The sequence below is a fragment of the Falco peregrinus genome, chromosome 7, assembly GCF_023634155.1.
Source record: "Falco peregrinus isolate bFalPer1 chromosome 7, bFalPer1.pri, whole genome shotgun sequence".
Classification (NCBI taxonomy): domain Eukaryota; kingdom Metazoa; phylum Chordata; class Aves; order Falconiformes; family Falconidae; genus Falco; species Falco peregrinus.
In genome coordinates this window covers 75602404-75617693 of record NC_073727.1, presented here as the reverse complement: position 1 = coordinate 75617693, position 15290 = coordinate 75602404, and the positions used below count along the sequence as shown (strand labels likewise).

Genomic DNA, 15290 nt, shown 5'->3' with positions numbered 1-15290 from the left:
AGGCCTCAGTATGGCCCACTGCATATCTAAAAATCAAATCTCTAACTTACTGTTTTTAAAAGAAATTCCATGCTAAGTTAATATAAACTCTGCTATCAGCATCAGCGTGATGCCACTTCTACAGAGTGTGTATAACACAGGTAAGTGAAACACCTCCTTTCTAAAACTTGTTTAAACCTTAACCAACCCAAGGGGCGGGATACCAGAGGGAGGGGGGAATGAAGAACAAGCAAACCTGGTTAGCAGCACTGCGAGCGCACATCTCTCTTCACCTTTAAATGTAAAAATGTGAGATCAGCTTCCACTAACATCAGTGAAAGGAGCCTGCCATACTAGGCCCAAACCTGAGAAGGGCTGTATTTCCGTTTACAGAGGAACTACCAAGTACTTCATAGCAAGTAACTATTTTTAGGCAGCAAGGCCTTATCCCTATCATTTTTCACCTATCATTACATTCAATAAAATTACAGACATTTTATATGAAAATCTGACTTCAATCAAGTATATGAGAATTCTAAGCTGGCTTCAAAATGGCCAGAAACCTTTTATAAACTTCAGTTTTGAAGTTTTACCTAAACTTAAGGAATTGTATTCGGAGATGGTACCAACATTTTACAAGAAGCGATTCCTTATTTTCTAGATCACTTCTTTGCAATACAGCAGAAGCGCAACTATTGCAGCAGAGATTCAACTCATAAGAACATATAACTCCACAAAAGAATGTAAAAAAAAAAACAGTCGACAAATTGTTTCTTCAGAAGTTTAGTCTAAGCGTATACTTAAGAGTGAAGAGAGATAATTATAATAAATATGGTCATGGAGGCAAGGAAAATGAAGTAGTGCAGTGTAGTGCCTGGCTTAATTTGGCATACAGGAAAACGTGGGAGACACCAGTTTTGGCACACGCAAAGCTGTTCACCTTTTTGGAAGCAGAAAAAGGACATACATTCTCTTGTGCTCCTTCCTTCATCATCATCCTCCCACACACTAGACAGGATTTTTTTTTAAGAAACACATTAATTAAAGGAAAAGGAGAAGTGAGACAGAGTTTGTAGTGCTTGAATTAGTTTCCAGATCCCTGTTCCAGCAACCTGACACTGAATAAATCCAGTACCTACTCATGCTTACTAGAACTGTAAGTATGCTCACGTTTACAGCACATTTCTGTTAGTAATCAATGGGGAAAATCCTAGCCATACGCATGTAAGAGTTCAGCTACAATTTCAAACCTATTTATGCAATTTATTCAATTTCACAAATTTACAAAAACTATAGGTGAGCATGTAAACTTTTTCATTTTGTTTTGCCTTTTTGAAAACATGGCAATCTTTCTCCCTTCTGCCATAGGGCAGCTCAGAAGAAAAGAAAACAAAAGCAGTGGTCAGGTATGGCACTATGCCTCTGCAGAACATGTCTACAGTATCTACAAGCTAACTGACAAAACAGTTCAATACTCAATGTCCTACTGAGCAAACAACCAGCAAGAAAGGCTAAATCAGGTGTATTTACTAAGTAAGTAACAAACTCACACAGCAGCAGGTGCTATAATTTGAAAGCTCCCTCACCAAAAATGGACTATTTTTATCAAGCAATGCAGTGCATCTACATATACACCATACTAACTAGCAACTATAGCAGTCCAAGTTCTTTTCAGAGTTGTCAACATTTCCAAATGTGGCAACAGATAAAACAGCAAATTAATGGAGGAAGTGCTACGCTGCACTGTATAATTTATTTTTATTATGCCGTGTGGTTACAACAGTCTGATACTATACAGAATAAAATACAAGAGCTGCAGTGGCTCAAAGTAAGAAAATAATTATAACTGCCCCAATCCAGTAATTTAAACCCTGTAATGGCAGGTTTTTTTGTATTGGCATCACACAAGCACTGGAGTAACAGACACAGGATAAAATAATGGTGGAGCCTGACACTAAAATGTGCCAATGACACTGCAATAGAACCCTCGTAAATTACTGTAAGAAACCTTCTATATTCAAAATTAAAGAGTGGCAGGGGCATTGAACACATTTACAATAATGTATCTCAGGATTTTTTATGGATATGAAGGGAACATTTAAATAATTGTTGCTCAAACATTGCTGTTACGAAAGCAATGCTGACCACTTCATTAAGAGCAGTGTTAAGTAGCAAAGCTTGAGCAAAATATTACCTCTTGCTACAAAAAATCACTGCTGAGAAATTAAAAAAAAAATCTCTGTCTTCAGCAATGTCATGAAAAAAGAATGTCTCCAGTTTTGCAAGACTACCATGCAGCCACTCAGAACACTAAAAACACTGTAGAATAACTGTCAAAGCAACTATACATGCAATGGTCACAGCCACCTTCAACAACACCTAACTATCTAGCAGAGAAAATACAAGAGGAATTTCATCAAAAGTTTTATTTCTGGAGCATGAGTCTATGATCAAGTATAAGTTCTATCCAAATTTTGCATCAAAATGTCACTGCAAGAATATAAACAAGGTAGTTTTGCATAAAAATCCTACGACAACAAAATTTGTTCTACAATTTTTGAAACAGAGAGGTTATCCTAGTAAAGCACGTGAAATCAAAATTTTGGTTTAGCTGGTTCAAGAAACTACTGTTCAATTCTTTGCATAACTTGTACAGTACCAAGTTCAGGAAGTTTTTTCTAGCACTACTAATTTAACTGTGACATGAAGCGTAGAATCTGTGGGACTAACAATGGAAGATACACTTCTTGCTAGACAGCCAACTGTTAGAAACAGTTGCTACAAACAAAAAAATATTCTTCCCTTACACAATGCCTACAACGCATGAGTTTTCAACAGTTTATTTTACATTTGTAACACTCTGAACACCAGGAAAAATAGCCAGAGGTGTAGGTGAAACCACAGTTGAGTTTTTAATGGCCACTTATTTCGAAAGGCAACTCAAACTGGTCAGAGAAGGAATCTGTTGTTCCCCTGGAACACAGCTGTGTCCTCGACTTGAACTCTGAAGGCCAGTGGCTTGGCATCACTCACAGCAAAAGTGCACATACCAAGTGTACTCCCATAGTGCAGTAACTCAAGTGTTCCCACTGAGTAGTTAATCAGAAGCAACAGAATACAAAGTCTCATGTACAGAAAACCAGTGACAAGAGGAGCAGAGCATTCAGGAAGAAGGCAAAGAAGCAAATGACAGGAGGTAGTCTCAGACAGGTCCAGTCTGAACAGATGAAAACTCTCCCACCTGCTGGCTCCTGGAACATCAGGGTGTCAACTGAGACTGCTACAGGGCACAGCACAGCAAGATACAGGAGTGTGGGTGCAATGCAATCTGACCATCAAGAAAAGCTAAAGGAATAGAGAGTGTTCTCCTCAATTCCTTGAACAAAAGCACATTTATCCTACAGTTTTGAAACCGGTTTGTTCAAGTCAGCCCCTGCCCCCCCGCAAAAATAGGTACTCAGAGAAGAAACACACCAACCAAAAATATTTCATCAAGTGATCCATCACTAAAAACGACCCTGTTAAAGAAGCATGTCAGTTAAACATGACTTCCAGAATTTCTCCCACATTGTGTTTACCCATAAAATCTCCTCATGCTCTCAGCATCATTTTCCTTTTCAGTCCAAGTCCTCCAGCTTAAAAAACTCGTTTCTCCAGCTGTTGCATTAAGTTAGGTATGTCACAATATTGCCTCAAATCCCAACAAAGACTGGTATGAAATAAACATGCCATAGGATCTGATATGACACGATTTTTATCTTGTCCGCATTTGCTACTTTATCAATACATCTCCAGCGCTCTAAATGACTTTTCAAAATTAAAATGATAAATAGCGAGAATGATCACTTGCTAAGGAAAGAAACTGAAATCTCAAACAAGCATATCCTTTCAAACCAATCCTAGAGGGCAAGGAAGACTAACAGCTGGGCAAGAAATACTGTACATCTTTAAGGTTTCTCGCTGTTTAGTTTACCTGTAAAAGAGGCAAAAAATACTTCTGTCTGTGTTGTATTATTTTCTTATTGGAACAGAGCAAAACATTTTAGTGGAGATATTCAACTGCTTCAGCATGTCCCTACCATCTTATCTAAAATTTGCCTCAAGCAGAGACAATCACAAATTGTACATACCACTAGAAATCCTGAGTGCTTCTTAGCTGAGGTACAAGCCAAGCACGATCTGTCTTTGACTGCATTCTAAATTAAGACTCCCTTAAACACCAGGTATGTGCAAGTGTTTGATTTTTCCAACTACATATTTGAATTTTCATTAGATGTATTTGTCTTTATAAGTTATTATTTTCTATGTGTTTTATTCAGTTTTAACAGTATTCCTACACCATCTATTTTACTAAGCAAAAGTTAGGTTTCACACTTTTAAATAACATTCACTGCAATTACTTTGTCTCCTCCTCCTCTCTCTGCCCAGGGGGTGACTTTCATTCATTAGTTTACATTTTAACTTTGACTTTCATAAATTAGCTTGGATTTTAACTTAAGAATATAAAACAGCAGTTCCTGTATGTTTAATGATTGTCATTCAGAAGAAATCTGGTTTACTAAAGTCCTCAGAAGTTGGACTTCAGAAAAATAAAATATTTCTATAAAGAAATGTAACCAGAAAAAAGTTGCCTAAATTGGGAACAAAGGGGGGAAAAAACTGAAGGAACCTAACCACAGAAAGGAAAAAAGCTCAAGCTGCTTATTTAAGATACTCAAAACACTAGATGTTGAAGATCCTATCTACTTTATTGACCTACCTGAGCCAGTGAATCTGAAGCTAGTGAAGACAGAGTAACATCACTATTCTTTCCATCCCATTTATGTGCTTTCCTGAATAGTGTTTGTTGCTTCCAATTCACTGAATCTGTCTAGAGCTTTTAAAATCTTTTGTAAATCATTACTGACTGGACTGTGTTGGAAACATTGCAACACTCAAAACAGAAGATTTGGTCCGTTCTGTAAACACCTTCCTTCAGCTTGCACACACCAAAGGACTGAAAGCACGGACTAGTCATGACAGACTCCATAAATTGCATGACAGTAACAGACTCCATAAAAAACTGTATTACATTTATTTTGTCAAATAGTAATAAACACTGGTCAGAAAAGTACACTAAAGGAAGAGAGCTACTTGGATGAATAGCACTTTACATGTCAAAACAAATGGGGAAAGCTGACTCAGCACTTATTACTTGATTCCTCTGTGGCAGTAACAGTAACTGAAAAATTTTTTTCAGTTTTCGGATTGAGCCTGCACCTTAACTGACATGAAATCAACTAATGCCACAGGCAGTTAAAAAAAAAAAAATCCTTTGCTTGAGTCTTCTGGTAACTACTGTACTTAAAAAGAATGTTCAAGGTATCAAATGTCTATTTTTGTTCACTGGAGGTGTGATGTGGGATCATCCACGTGCTCACTGATACCTTGACACTTATCACCCATCTACCAATCAATGCTGCTTGAAAGCACTGATGCTGAGCACAGGCAAGTTTTACTACCATCAACCCCCTTCACCGTACACAAAACCTTAAAGTTTAAGGTCACAAGGACCTAACTGAAACTTAATGCTAAGCTGTCATGTGTCTGTGTGTTTTAAGCACTAAAACCTGCATTCATTCTTACATTTATGAATATTACAGCACCAAAAGCCAGAACTGAGACCCGGGTCCTCTGTAGTAACAAATTTTGGCCAAATAAACACATCATGGGATAAAAAAGGAAATCAATACCAGGGAGTGCATCAGTGGCAGAGTTGGCAAGAAAACCTCAGCTTTACAACTTTCACATCAATGCACTTTTTTTGGTTCACATTAGCTCAAATCCCATCATCTAGGACAGTCTTCAAGATTAACTTAACTGACAAAACATTTTTGACAGGACAACCAATTCTATTTATGAGCACATGAATTGCAATGTGGCCACAAAAATGTGTTTGAAACTGTCAAAGAAAATGTCAGTGTCCTTTTTCAAAAAAAGGATACAACACTTGGATGGAATATGGTTTGCTGAACTTCGGCCTTAGGTCAAATTTAGTTACACTCATTCTTGTTCACCCACCTCCTATCAAACAGAACACTGTCAAAGACCTGTCTAACAGCAAAACACACTCAACAGGTTAATTTGATGCATCAATATTCCTGTAAAGGAGGCCCAGGTACACCAAAGCTGTACGTCAGAAACATCAACCCATAAGAAACCATATGCCATCTGCTTCCTTACAAAAATCTCCTATTTATTATTTTAATCCCTCATTTAAGATTAAAGATCTAATGGCACCAAAACCAAAGCCCTGCCACAGAACAAAGAACAAGAAATGTAAATCTGAGCATTTCACATCTGAACATTCTTAACCATCTCTTCCGTACTATTTTTGTGTTTCCCTTACCATAAAGTCTTCAGACCTCAACCGACCCAAACCTTATCACCCTGCTACTGAAATCTCAATAGTCTGATATATTAACCGATAACCACATCCCAAAATCTATCTATAATCTGGAGGTATACGCTGCTCCCCTCACTGATACAGCAGATCCCTTACTACTTATTATCATGGTGTTTGAAGAAGGACAGGCAGCTCAAGCTATTTTCTTTATTAAACCTTCACTACTGAAAAGAATTATTCACCAGCCAAACCTGTACCTCATTTCAGTGAACAGGGAAAAAAAGTAAACTTCATATAAAGGATTTAATTAGAAGACCAAAGAAATGTAGAAGAAGTAAAAGAAACCTTTTCTTAATCACACAAGATCAAACTGTTGTATTACAGAAAGTCAACCTAACAGTTATCTTCTGAACCTCTTCTTTAAAAAAAAAAAAAAAAAAGCAAACAAAAAACACCCGAAACATTCCTCACCGTCACTTCACAGCTAGAAGAGGCACATAGCGCTGCATTTGTAAATTGTGTTCTTTCATGAAATTTTCTTTACATTGTGAAATCTTACAAACGTTTTTTGTAAAGTACACTGTTTTCCTTTGCTGGACAGTCACATCAATGAATACCCTTAAATCCCACAAAAATTAAGCATAATCAAAGATTATACATAATTTTATTAATCTCTCCCTCCATTACTGCATGTATGTCTAGAATTTGTAAACTCACTACCAAGAGGCGCTTCCCTGAAAAGAAAAAAGGACAGATTATTTTTCCATCACTACTGCTATGCTCTTCAACTCATTTTCATCCTCAAGTTCCTCAAGAATTGTTTCAAGTATTTCCAACTTAAACACAGTATAAACGTTAAGCTGTGTAACTGGTTACATCGATTATTTGTGAGTCACCCCAGAAAGAATAATTTCATTTGTAATACCTTTTGAATTTGTCAGCATCTCTCTGATAATTATTCATCTGGAAACACATTAGAATTAGGGTGGGGCTGGTCTGGGGTTGGTTTTTTTTCAGAAATAGTTAGAAGCTTAATGACTAAGCCTCGTGAAGTTTTCCACAGAAATATACCATCCATCATGTAGCTAATATTGGCACCATTCAGGCAGATGTCACAAGCTGTCTGTATTTTTCACTTTTTGCTGCTATATAATGAACACTAATATACCAATTTAGTGGGCTTTGCCACTGCTACTTCATAATATTACCTTCCAAAAGTATTCCCTTGCGATAAAAAAAAGTTTCTGACATAATATGACTGAATAATATTTATATAAAAAGAAAGTTTATTATTTCCTACAAATAAATTAGCACCCCTTAGTATTTTTAAGACTTGGATTTAACTGTATTTAAGTTGACCAGGGAAAATTAATTTTTTTTAAAATACAAACTTCCCTTAAAAAAAAAACCTAAAAAAATGTTATGCAACATACATCAGCTCAGCTCTTTGCACAACATGAGTAGTATTTAATCCAAGAGGTAGAACAAAGCCTTCTAAAAAGAGGAGGTCACAGAAGTATGGCATATAAAAATTACAGGCTTTTTCGAGCTTTTGCTTTCTTAGCAACACATCACTGTGTTGAATTACTTTAGTTCACTGTATTGAATTAAATCTAGCCTACATGGTTGGTAGTTAGGTGCCCTTTCAGTTCTTTGAAATTCCTGAGGGTTTGCAAACGTAAAATGCACATAAAAACTGAATGACTGAGCAACAGGCAATGACAGCTGACAGGTGTGTTCAGAACTCCATATTTATATGTATGATCTTTAAAGCTAACTATAGAAATTAAAAGCAGAAGCTACTTGATAAAGCAAAAAGAGTGCTGACCAGCAGTTTCACTGTGGCCTACACACTAAATGTAAACACCAAAGTTAAATTATTCCAAGAAATATAAAATCCAGGTTTTCAAGATCTCCCTTACTGTCTCTCAAACCTTACTACATTGATTTATTAAGTGAAACAAACCATGAAATAGTGGTGTTAAAGAGATGCTGTTATGTTTACCATCCTTACATTTAATGCTATAGTATTTCTACTGTTTGCTAGCATCAATTTTTATAAAAGCCATTGTATAGAAATTACATAATGGATTAACAGATACATAAAAGACACCACCACAGCTACAGTTTGCAGGGTACAGCTGTTGTCACCCCATGCTCCTGTCTTTCCTTCCTCACTTTTATGCTTCATTCTACAGGCTATTTCTCTAACTCAACCTACACTGCACAGAGCGCTCTTCTTCCAAACCCCCACCTCGTAACTGTAACTGGTCTCCATTGTGCAGACCATATAAAAAGCACACTCACAATCACATGAGTAATGGCTCTTCCAAAGTCTTACAGATATTAATTATTTGCATTCCAGTAGCAAACAAGAAGCGAGTACGCACTGCCTCAGAAAGAGCATCTCATCCAAGAACAGGACCTGGAAATACCACCAGGCCACTGAATCACCAGAGTACAGCCGATGACCACGTTTTCTCCTGGACTTCCTACAGTGGGTACTATACACAAGAGTTAAACACAGAAGTTGTTGATGATGCTAAGTTTGACAGACGGGAGGAGGAGCCCGAACAGGTCACACCAATAGCAGGAAGAACAGCAAGGTCTAAATTGGGGTTTGTTCCTCAGGTTTGTATGGGGCAAGAAGCCATCAGCGGCTCACGAGGTCGCAAGGGACAAGCACCGCTAAGAAGGGGCAAGACCCAGTAAACGCGCGGCAGGGAAGGCGGTGCGGTAAAGTCAGCAGCAGCACGGCTCCGGGCAGGGAGCCTGCGGCAAGATCGCGCACGGACGCCGGGGTGGGGGTACGGCAGAGGCCGCCGCAGCGGCCGTGGCCACAGCGCCATGTCAGGTGGCAGGGCGAGGAGCCCGCGACTCGGCCAGCCCTGGGTCTGCGGGGCGCACCCTCCGCAAGGTCAGCGCCGACGCCGCGGGGCCGCGCCCGGGCGAAGGGGAGCGGCGGGGGCTCGGCCGCGGAGCGCCCCTCGGGCCCGCAGCCAGACCGCGGGCCGTCTCCGCACAAGGGCCGCCGGCGGCACCGCCTCCGCGCCCAGCCCGTGCCGGCAGCGCCGCGGCGGAAGCAGGCCCCGTCCCACCCGGGCCGACCCGCCGCGCTGGGCCCCGCCGCCAGGCCAGGCCGACACAGGCCGCGGCCCCGCCACCGCCGCGGCAGGCCCGACCCGGCCCAGCCCGGCCGCCTGGCGAAGGCAGGGCGAAGCCGCGCAACGCGGCGGGCCCTTTCGCCCCCTCCCGTCCTCCCCCTTTACCTGCCGCAGCGCGGCCCGGTGGCGGTAACTCACCCCGCTCCGCTGCCCAGCGCTGCCCCGGAGCCGCGGAGGAAGGACGCGGCGGCCGCGCCGTGAGGGAGAGGGGGCGGCTCGCGCAGGCCCGCGGCCTGTGGGAGCGGGGGTGCGCGCGGGCTTCCCCTCCCCGGCCCCAGTGGTCCCGCCCGGCCCGGCCTGGCCTGGCTCGGCTCGAGTGCCGGCCGCGTGCCCGCTGCCCCGTAGGCGCGCCCCCGCGGCGTCAGGCGAGCGGCGCCGCGCCGGGCCCGGCCGCTCACGTGACGGCGCTGTTTACGGGGGGGGCGGGCGCGCCGCTGCGCAAGCGCCAGGCCGGGTTGGGCCGGGGGCGACCGGGGGCAGGTGCGCCGGGTTGCGGGGCGGTGGCCGGGCCGGGCAGCGTTTCGGGTGTTTTGTGCCGCCTGCGGCCTCTTCCCGATGAGACCTGTCGCCCCATGACTTAGCCGCGCTCACGGGCCGCTGCCGCGCCAGGCCCCCGAAGGCGCTGGCACCGGAGCCGGCCTCTAGGCTTACCCGGGGTCCCGGCCATCCTCGTGGGGGCTGTGGGCGAAACTGCGGCCCCGCGGCCGCAGCTGCACGGGCCGGGCCGTGGCCTCTGCCAGGCCTGCGGAGTGGCGGGTAGGGCCGGCGGGTGTGCCCTCGGCCCCGTGAGGCAGCAGGCGGCAGGGCGCAGGCCGCGGCCCCGGCTGAGGGCGGCCGGCACCGCTCCGGCGGGTGCGTGTGTGAGCCCGCGGCCTTCGCCTGCGGGGCGCTGCCGCCGGTGCAGCCCGTGTTACACAGCCTGATGGCTGCCAGCCCTTCCGTGCGCCGGCGGCCTTGTGTGGATGCCTTCAGCTCTCGGTGTGCCGCTACAGGTTGAACAGGAACAGTGTCCGGAACCTGCCAGTCCTGGGGAGACACTCACGCTGGCTCTCGGCATGCGTCATGTCCCCTCGGCCTTTTCTTCTGGTGACACGTCCCCAGTGTGTAATGTAGATGCCCGTGGCATACGCTCACACACATCCCCACCAAAGGGGCTTGTACCGTGTGAGCTTGTAAGGTCACGGAACCTGAAGTGACTTGGTCTCTACATAAAGTTGCCTAAGAAAAAGGCTCTTTCTTGTTTGTGTTAACAGCATTGGTTAAATGCAACATGTTATGCTACTTTCAGCCTGATGGCTAGTGTAAAGTGCAGCACTGAGGGTTTATTGCATATACCAAGTTTCAAATAGAATACACCCACAAAAGAGAAACAGATTATGAACATTACTTATGAAAATCAAATCTAGAATTATCTTCTGAATGACTGTATATTAACACCACCTTTACGTATTCCTCATATTTTGTAATGAAATGCAGATATTGAATGATGTCAGGACAAAAAGAATAGCAAAAAGATAAAGTTAAAATGGGTTGGGTTTCCTTTTTCTTTTTTTCAGTTTCGTTTTGAGTCTTTGTGATATGTGTTCTCTAGGGCTTTCTGTGGTGCTATAAAGGCTGAAATATATTACATATTTCCCTTGCTACCATCACAGTAAGAAAGGAAGCTTTAAACTGAAGGCATGGTAACACAGTGACATTTTCAGCCACTACGCATGATCCTTGAAACAAGATAGGAACACCTTTGAAGCAGAGCAGGTTTTAACCCACTCAAAATTTTTCTCCCTGTCTTTCTTGAATCACCTTTATGCACATCACTGCAAGTGGGGTTTTCCCAATTTTCTTCCTGTGCTCTCTGTTTCAGAAATTGTCTCTCCTTTTGAAGGCAAGCACCTTTAAAAATATACTGCCTTCTTTCGGTGGCACAGAACTGAACTATGGGGCTGGTTACAGTAATTTCTTCAAAGCCTTTTTAGACAGTCTTTCAACAAGGCACTAAACCTCTGATATATTGTCGAGATTATACTAAGAAATGAAATTGCTGTCTGAAGTGAAATTCAGTTAACGCATTTGCATTGCACAAATTTGCCAGCATGCAACCCTTCTGATCTCATTATTTTTGACAAGCAGCAGGCAAAGCACTGGTAGTAATCTGATCATTGTTCATTGTCCTATTCAATTCTTTCTTTACACTTTCAAAAGTCACATAACTCCAGTGACCCATCCAGTCTAATAGAGTTTGTATACCTCTCTTGCCATGAACCATGCTGTGCCAGTCCCTTTATAGTCACAATTGCCTGTCACATGTACAGTGAAATTGCCCACCTGTAGCACCTATGTTGTGGTTTAATTTAACATTTAGAAAAAGAAAAAAGAAAACACCACAATGGACAATTATATAGGTATCTTTGTGTCCAATGACAGATCAGCTATACACAATTACAGCTACACCATCTGCTATCTTTCCTAGCAATGTTTTTATCATGTTTTCTCTTTACACATGAGCTACTTGGAAATAGTCTAGATCTTCCAAGTTGCTTCCATATATATATTTTCAGGGAAGTTTACTAGTGCCCTCAACAAAAGAGAAAGCAGCAGCAGCAGCAGCAGAAGGCAGTTTCTTTGCTTATCGTTACGAGTCTCTTTTCAGCCACAGCTTTTTCAAAGAGGTTCCTGAATTATTTTCCTTACAGCCTTGCCCTGCCCTTCCATGTTTTTCCTAAATGGTATTTTTGAAAATATGTTGTACAGAGTCAGATATCATACTGGTCTTAAACATGGCTCACTTTTGAGTGTTAATTACTGGTTCTCCAGCTGTCAAAATGCAGAAAGGAGTTAGATTGTTCCATATGCTTAACTGGATAAAGAAGTTATCGGGTATGGTAGCAGACTAACAGGTTTTCTCCCATGCTGCAGGGTAGTGGTATTTGCTACTGTCAAAAGCTGAGATATGTTATAGCAGTAGGCCAATAACTATTCAAGCAGTGTCTCACAGGAACATCTCTTTTTGGCTGGGTATGTCTCTTTGAATTTTCTCAAGATATTTGATTTAAATGATTTTAAAACCCAAGTGTTGCATTTCTTTTGTAAATTATATAAGTTCTTAGAATGTCATACAAAGCAGAATTAGACCTCTGAAATAAATTATATATACTACAGTAGCAGTTGCATTTATCTGCTGAATTTACAACACTGAACAAGTTTACTTTTTCCTGCTGTCTGTTTTCTGAAAAATCATAAATATTACTTTTGCACCTCTTAATTAGGTAACTGCCTTTCATATCACATTTGCCGTGATTTTTCCCAGGATGAATAGCAGACTGACTGTTAATAATATCCAGGATTCACCAATATCAATACTTCAAGAAACTCCATAGTTAGCTCATTTGAAGCCTGTTGGATGTGAATTATTGTGCACTACTATCCTTAGCAAAATTTAAAGTTGTTAGTTCTTCAGATCTTTTCTAATTTTTGTTGTAATAAGAATTCTTTGACTTCTACAAATGCAGAGGAATAACAGCCAATAATCTAAAATTTTCTAGTTGCATAGTGAAAATGCACATCTTTTTATTAAGACTATCGAATTTTGACACTTTTTCCTTTCATTGCCCACCTTTCCTTGCTTTAGTTAGTACAGGAACTGTAACATGGTCCACTTTACCCACTTTCCACCAAGTTTAAGATAAGATCATTCTCTTTCCCCACATACAGACTAGCTAGCAGCTGCCAGTCATTGGATCAAACAGCAGTTGCATGTCATAATCTAGAAAGCAGCAGAAAACCATCCAGTTCCACAGGTGAAAAGGGACTGCGGCTTTTCAAACGAACAATACAGCTTGGTGAACAAAGACAAAGTTCTGAAGACAAAGGATGTTTAGCCATTGATTGTATAACTGAGGGTAAATTTTAGTAGAGAGATGAAACATACAAAACCCACAAGCTATTTATCAAGAATTATTCAATGGAATATACAGATTCAAGCCTGAAAAAAGGCGAAGTTTCAATTACTTGCAGACATTTCTGTAAACCAGGGAAAAAAAAAATCCTTGAATGAAGTTTTGGAGCACAGAACAAACTGTGATAGCTAGCACAAAACAGGCCTGGGAGACTTACCTCCCAGACTAGCTTGGGCTGTTGCCTATGGAACTGCTGCTAGAGTTACTAATCCCCTGAACACCTGAGATTTCACTCCTGTACTGTTTACCTTATTTTTTATGTTTCATGGAGAAAATCGTATGGCAGTAAATAATAGTAAAAAATAATTTTATTTTTAATAAATGCTCATTTGATATTTATCAAGGGTTTTTTCCCCCCTATTTGTAAGAAGAGATTTGAGAGACCATCAATTATTATTCTAAGAAAAGTTTATTCAGATAAGTAATTATATATATATTCCTATAGATTTATTTGTATACATTGTAGTGTGTACATGACATGTTTGGCATTAACAATCTATGCAAGTTTGCTGTAAGGCTGGTTTCTGACCTGTGAGGTTTCCTCTCTGCTTTTCCAGTAAGGTTGAGCATTCTACTTCCTTTGTGCACGTTCCCCATCTCTACACTCTATGCACATTCAATAACGAGTTGTGATACTGCATCAAGTAGCAGGGGTGTGGGCATGGTACTGGAGGCAGACACTGGCAGTATGCCTTTTTGCTGGAATTGCTGGATTGTGGGACTGTTCTGTTGAATATCAGAGCACAGAACCAAGAGACCTTAAGGTGACCGCTGCACAGAAATAAGCAAATTGTTTCTTAATCACATGATTCTAAATAAAGAAAAATGTAAATGAAGACTAAGGAAAAATGCAATAAAATAAATTAGTTTATGAATGAAGAATATATGATACATCACTCTAGAAAGCAAAAATCAAAGACCTTAAAAGACTCAGAGTTTGAATCTGATATTGCTAAAAGTCCTCCAGGCTGTTGCAGAAGAAATTTTATTAAATGCACATGCTTTAGTTTGAGTTCATCTGTCTTGGACAAATGTAACAAGGACTATGCATGCAATTCTCATCTTCCTCAATCAGCACAATTCTTGATCATATTCTAGGTTTTATGAAAATGCAGTTAAATTATTATATCTAAATAGATATAATATTATATATTATGTGGGTTTATGTAAGATGATATATTACTTATCATATATTTATTATAATCATATATACACATACACAGAAGTGCATTTCCTGAATCAATTGTTGAGAAATTCTATTCACCCTCTTTCCAGACTTCTGTTATTATCTGTTATTGTCTCCCACCTTTTCTACCTGAAATCTATTCCACTAAATCTCCTTCTCCCATTTAACTAATAATTTCTAGTGTAGCTTAATAACCTCTGGGAAATCCATTCTGCATTTTATTCCATCTATTTTTTTCCCTCAGAATTCGTTATTACAGGCCCAAAGGTGGCCTACTCTTTTTTTTTTTTTTTTTTTTTTTTTCCCTTTCTTCTGTATAGATACTGAACTTGCTAACCTCCAGCTATACAGTACTGTGTTTGCAGTTTGAATGAGTGGGAACCTCCATAGCTCTGCATCACTGCATCACTTCATGATGTGATGTGCTCATAAGAATGCTGGCTGTGTACTGCTCAGCTCTGCAGTAAATCTGTTCCTAGCATCGGTGTCCTGCCAACATAAACAGGCGTCTGTTCCCTGTGCTTCTCAGGGAGAGAAGTTGAGTATGTAGGGAGACAACGGCAGTTGCATGGTTCAGTCCCAGCCTTAGCTACAGCAGATCAAAAACTGCCCCTGGGTGCCTG

At 41.2% G+C, this 15290-nt stretch overlaps 1 protein-coding gene across 4 annotated transcripts in view; it reads right to left on the bottom strand.

Moving 5' to 3' along the window:
* The window catches only part of PHF3 (PHD finger protein 3), a 57536-nt gene extending 43771 nt beyond the window's left edge, over positions 1 to 13765 (bottom strand). For 2 of the 4 annotated variants that reach the window (XM_055810464.1, XM_055810463.1), the window contains exon 1: positions 9667 to 13758. The gene's annotated coding sequence lies outside the window, so the exon portion shown is untranslated. Of the gene's footprint in view, positions 1 to 9633 lie in introns of all 4 variants that reach the window. The other 2 variants (XM_055810462.1, XM_055810466.1) reach the window with 2 other exon arrangements.
* Between the last annotated feature and the right edge of the window lie 1525 nt (positions 13766 to 15290).